Source organism: Cibotium barometz, chromosome 8, assembly GCF_041138505.1.
Source record: "Cibotium barometz isolate CiBa-2024 chromosome 8, ASM4113850v1, whole genome shotgun sequence".
NCBI lineage: Eukaryota > Viridiplantae > Streptophyta > Polypodiopsida > Cyatheales > Cibotiaceae > Cibotium > Cibotium barometz.
Genome location: NC_141053.1, coordinates 4,629,566 through 4,635,565, shown reverse-complemented (window position 1 = coordinate 4,635,565; position 6,000 = coordinate 4,629,566).

The window sequence follows — 6,000 nt, the reverse complement described above, 5'->3', positions numbered from 1 at the left end:
TTTTCCTTTCCAGCTCAACTGCCTCTAGTGAGCGTACCAGCCCTCATGAATGTAGCAATGGTGTTGATTTCTTCACTATTTTCTCTAGTACTCCTTCCTTTTTGAAAACTGCTGCTTATCAATGCGTTCTTCTTTGTTTCTTCATCACACTCCTCTAGCTTCAGACGGGCCTCTTTGGTTGCAAACACAAAGACCTCTTTCTCCATCGACTTCTTGTTGGACATGCTCAAGGCCTGCTGCCGCACCTTCATAATTCACCCACGATGCTATTTTCATTTTCTTTTCATTCATTCATGCATCAAGCGCACAAGATTCTTTCTCGTGTCATGTAGCCACCACCATCAATGAAAGAAGCAAGCGATATTCTTTTCTCCTTTTCTTTGAAAACTTCATTGCATTCCATGGGCTGTAGGCATTTGGGCGACCTTTATCTTTCTCTCTCTCTTCATGAACCACAATCGTGTGCTATCTTGCTTTGAAAATCTAATAAATTGCCAATCATACTTTACAAAAGATATATCAAATGAAGTACAAAGGCAAAGAGATACCTTGATTCAAAGCATAAAATATGAAGAACACTTTGTTGATTTTGCTAATTTTGGTGCCAAAATTAGAGGTTGTCACCACATAGTGACTCCATTGAACTGATAAGTTGAAGAAGAAGGCATTCTTTTGGGATGCAACGACTCATAAAATCTTTGAAGAGTTAAAGAGAATGCCTACTTCCACCCTAATTTTGGTATGCCCTAATTTCACCAAGCCTTTCACTATTAGAGCGGATGCATGTGGAAGAGGGATTGGTGCCATGTTATATTAAGGCCACCGGGGTAATTTCTTTTGAAAGCCGTAAACTTGATTACAAAGAGAAAGAGATGCACATTTATAATCAAGAAATGAGTGTTATATTACATGCGATCAAGAAATAGAATCACGAGTCTCTATGGGAGCAAGTTTTATGTGAGAAGTGACCATAGGGTTCTCAAGTATTTCCTTTCTCAACCAAATCTCTCACTTAAGCAAAGGAGATGGTTGCTAGCCCTTCAAAATTATGATCTTAAGATCACTTATACAAAGGGGAAGGATAATGTGGTGATTGATTCACTCGCAAGAATGTGGGCTTGTACATTGCTTACCATCACAGAAGTGCATAAAGATTGGATAGAAGACATCCAAGAAGAGTATATGTTGCATGAGGAGACTTCATATATGATGTAGGAAGTACAGCTTGGTACTTGAGGCTCGTGTCAGGGAACGGTGGGGTCTAGCAAAGGTGGAGGGAATATCCCCGACGAGTGATGTGTGCATTCCTAAGATAAGGGATAGTGAAGGACGTGGCGAGGGGGGTGTGGGTGTGATGGGGGGTGGAGTGGGAAAGTGAAGGGGGGGAGAAGAAGTTGGGGCACCAAAAAGTGCAAGTGTGGAGGTGCTTGAGGGGGGTGGTGGGGGTGGGGGTTGTGTGTGAGGAGATGTAGATGAGGGTCCTGACGTGGAGGAGGAGGTGGTGGAGGTGGTGAAGAGACTTTTGGGTTTAGAGGTGACAAGATGCCATGCCCATCTATGACATCATCATTGTCATTGGGGGCAGGACCATTTGCATGCTGAGGACTCTGGTGGGTATAGAAGAAAGTAACTGCAAGGGCAGCCTCGACTTTGCTGAAATCCCATGGAAAAGAAATCATGGAAAAGAAATGCGCATGTCATCAAACTGGCATATGCCAATGGCCTCCATGACCTTGGTTAGGGCGGCAAAGCAATGGTGCTAGAGAATGAGGAGGCCCGATGCGGAGTAGGGTGGTAGAAAATCCATGAGGAGGGAGATGTACGAGTCATGGATGGGGTGCCATCCAGTGGTGCAGAGATACTGCAGCGCCTAGCTTGAGAGGAGGGGGAGATAAGGGTAGGGGCAGACACCATCTAGTAAGGATAACTCAATGAGGTCAGATGGGGCTGAGGCAGGGAAACCATATTGAAGTAATAGGCTCCAAGTGGTTAGGATGGCTTGCATAGGGAGTGGAAGGGCAGTTCAAAGAAGTCATGAAGTGTTGGAAAGTGATCAATACATGGAAGAAAAAATGGGGAATGAGGTTTAGGGTATCGAGGGGGATCTTGGAGAGAGCATAAGTGAATTGTTGGTGGGAGAGGGACTCCTCTATATAAATATCATGCTAGAGGAGGTTGAGGCAGATGGCTCGATACTACAAGTCAAGGAGTTGTCTAGGGGTTTGAGGGGGGAATGCCAAAATAGGGAGCTCAATTTGAGTCTCCATAAGTGTGTCCACCTTATGATTGATCAAGCTAGATGAAGGGGTTGATGGGGTGGTTGTTGGCTGGGCAGCCCGGGCCTCTAACTATTTGAGTTGTTCATGTAGGTGATGGAGGGTGGCTTTTGTGTCAAGTCACGATGCCTTGCAAAATCCTCGGTTGTGTGGGCAAGAGCTTCCTCTATAGTTTGGGCCCGGCTCATTGCCTCTTGATGTAGTCCGTCTATGATGGTCAGCTCTTTGTGGGCTATTGCAGTCGTTGCATGGGCTTGGTTAACCTGTTGCTAAAGCTCAATAATTTTGGAAATGGCCGTGCCCAACTATTCTTTTTGTTGATCAAACTTTGTCTGGAGGTCCATAAACCGCACATTTGTCTAGTATAACTTCTTAGACATTGCGTGCTCTTGGGCTTTGGCTAATAACATTTCCCTCTGTGAAATTTGTGCCACTTCTTGTTGCCTAGAGATGCAGTCTGTCATATGTTGGATGAGCTCTCGAGCCATGTTAGCAAAACCTTGGGCAAAACTGGGCATGTCTCCCTAGGCCACCTTGATGCTTTCTATGTAATTATGGCTAGAGCTGAAACTACCAGTGCGGGCTTAACGACGAGTGTTGACGGTATTTTGGGTGTCACTGGGGGAGGAGGGCCCTGCCTGATCATCATGAGGTGGCATTTTGGTGAACCTGTCAAAGGGATGGGGTCTCATAAAGACTTCTATTTAAGAATTTATGACTCTAGCGATCTTCTTCCTCTTCTACGGCCTTCTTGGCAGCTTCTATAGCTGCAATGAGACAATAATATCTTCATGTGTGGGCCTGGGGCTTGGGGGTAGCTATGCCTATTCGGTAGTTGCGGCGGCGGGTTCATGGTGGGGCCTCTTGGCTAGTGGGGAAATGGTGGATGGAGGGTATAAAGAAGCAACTGTAGCATCTGGTCCACTCAACTGTATAGCTAGTGGCATCTCCTCCTATCCCAGTGCGTAATATAGAACCCTGGTATGTAAACTAGCAGCTGCCAACTTTCCTTGGGGTGGTTTGGAGAAAACGGCATGGAGCTCCTGGAAGAGATAATCGGCCTGTTGGCCCTGGTGCACATGAGCCAAGGTTGTCAAACTACACCTGCTAAACCTGTTGGTCCACCTTGTCATAAGGAGAAACTCGAGGGCATGAGCTAGCATCACAAAGTCTTCTTGGGAAATGTTGACCCTCTCAACTCCATCCTTGTTGGCATTGCCCCCATATAGGCCACGAGTGAGCTTAAAGACATTGACAAGGTGGACATATGGTTGCTCCAGTTGTGGTAATGCTAGTGCCTCCTCCACAAGTCCTATGCTAAGCTGGACTGGATGGTGTCTTCCCTCGATATCCAAGATTATACCTGTATGCTGGTTTACATCATAGGTCTCTGTGAGATGTAAGTCATGCTACAAATTTGCCCCCCAAGGCTCCAGTGTGGGTAGTCAACCCCGTCCGAGTAGCTGCTGACCACGGCTCTGATCACGGACCACAACTTAGTCAGCTACTGTAAAAAGCTCTATAGCATGGCCCTGTGTAGTTAAGCAGCTTGTGCTTAACTTTACGATGGTTCTTCATCAAGGAATGGATAGTGTGTCCAGTAACTTGCTTCATCAGGGCTTCACCCGGATGGGAGAGCTAGGTGGGGTGCTTGGTGTACTCCTCGAAGCATCAGCTCCTCTCGTAGGTCTCTTCCTACTCAGTGTAAGATTCCTCCCTCCAGCTTTTGAGGTGTAAAGGTGTAAGAACCTCCCCTTCTGTTCTTGTAATTATTCCCCTCTCTAAAATAGAAGAAAGATCTTGTTTTACCCTATTTTGGCTTAGAGAGAGAAAATGTCTAGAGAGAGGTAATTCAAAATTGAGATATCTTTAGATACAAAAATTCTCCTAGTGTATAAAATGGATTCCCCTGAATCAGAAGTCCAAAATGAACTTTTCAATGTGCATTAGGAATTATTTGAAAATCGTATAAGGGACCTTAGCCTAAGGGTCTACATTTTCAGAAATTTTTGGATTATGGTCTGATTAAGGTTCCAACGGGCCAATTGGATTAATCCAAGTGTTGGGATGAGATAAATCCAAAGAATAAAGGAAAATACCCAAAAATGAGTAAATGCTCACATAAGATGAAGAGTTGACTGAGTACAAGGTTTATTTGTTAAAAATTAAGAGATATTACTAAAAAAATGAGATATTTTGGAGAAATGATGCATTTTTGACACCTTGGTAAGGAGAGGGGGACCTTTGATGTAGGTTCCTTTTTCACATGTGTGGAAGGGTTTTTTAATTCAAAAAGTTGTGATATTTTTATCTCTCCTCTCTCCTGGATCAAACCAAATAAAAAAGGGAGCCAAACTGGTCCAAATCTTGTCCAAATTGAGTCAAACTGAACCTGGAAAATTCTAGAACCCAGTTGGACTTGGTTAGTGGCCTCCTCACCTATAAATAGACCCTCATTCTTTTGTATTTTTATATTGGAGCTATACCATGCCAATAATATATTAAAATCATCATATTTTCTATTATCCCTTAAATTTTCCTCTCTTGAGAGCTTGAAACTTCTCTCTCTCTCTCCAACAACTCTTGGAGTTGCTCTTCTCCTCTTGGTGGACCAATTGATTGGTCGGGGGCTTCACTCTGCTAAGAGAATCAAGCCAAACTTGGAGGTAAAATCAATTTATATGGTTTTTTTCAATTTATCTCAATGACTTCTTCTTCTCAACCCCTCTTAAGCTTGAGAAGCTTTCTAAATGATTGTTTTAATTCAAATCAAGCTTTCCCTAAAAGTCTTAATGTTTAATTAAGAGAAAGTTAGTCTTTATTCTTATTTGTAATTCTTTCTTTAAGTAAATCTCTCTCTCTCTAAAAGAATATCCATCTTTATGGCTAAATCCCTTGGAAAAGGATGCTTCTCAATGTTAGTCTCTTAATTCAAATCTAAACTCTAGGATCGATGAGCTAGAGGATAAGAATTCATATTTTCATGATTATGGATTAGTGAAAATAATGGTTAATCCTTTTTCTAGATTGTTTATGAGTAAATAAAGATTACTTTTATTCATTCTAAATGAGAAATGGATTATCCTAACAATTTGGGAAAAGAGGAATGTTGAAATTAGCTTAATCTAGTGGGATAATCATAGTTATGTTTATAATTATGGTTAAAATTATGATTTAAATTCATAGTTTGATTTTAAGCATAAAAGAGGAACTACTTTCATATTTTCATTACAAGTTTTTATTCTTTTAGAAAAAATGAGAATTATCAGTAATAGCAGCAGCAGCGAAGCTATGGCAAAAATTTTCAGAAAATAATACATATCTTATTTTTATGCGTAATGCTAAAAGAGGACTTCCTACCATAGAGTCTAGGATTAGACATCCTATGCAAAAAGAATGATTGTCATCATATTCTTGGAGAATAAAATTCTAGTATTTATGCATAAATATTTAATTTAAAAAAAAGAGAAATTTTTGGTAAATTCATTTTTATGCAAAAAGAGGAATTCCCATGATATTTGAGATCCAAGTAATTAAATGGTAAAAGAGAAATTTTTGGCATAATTCAAATTATGAGTATTTATCAAAAGTAAAATTTTGAGTATTATGATTTTTATTGAGAAATTTGGGTAGAATTGATTTTTGTAAATTCCATGAATCTTTTATAACAAGAAGAATATTGAATATATCTTATTTGAGAAATTCGAGAAAGAATGTGAAAATA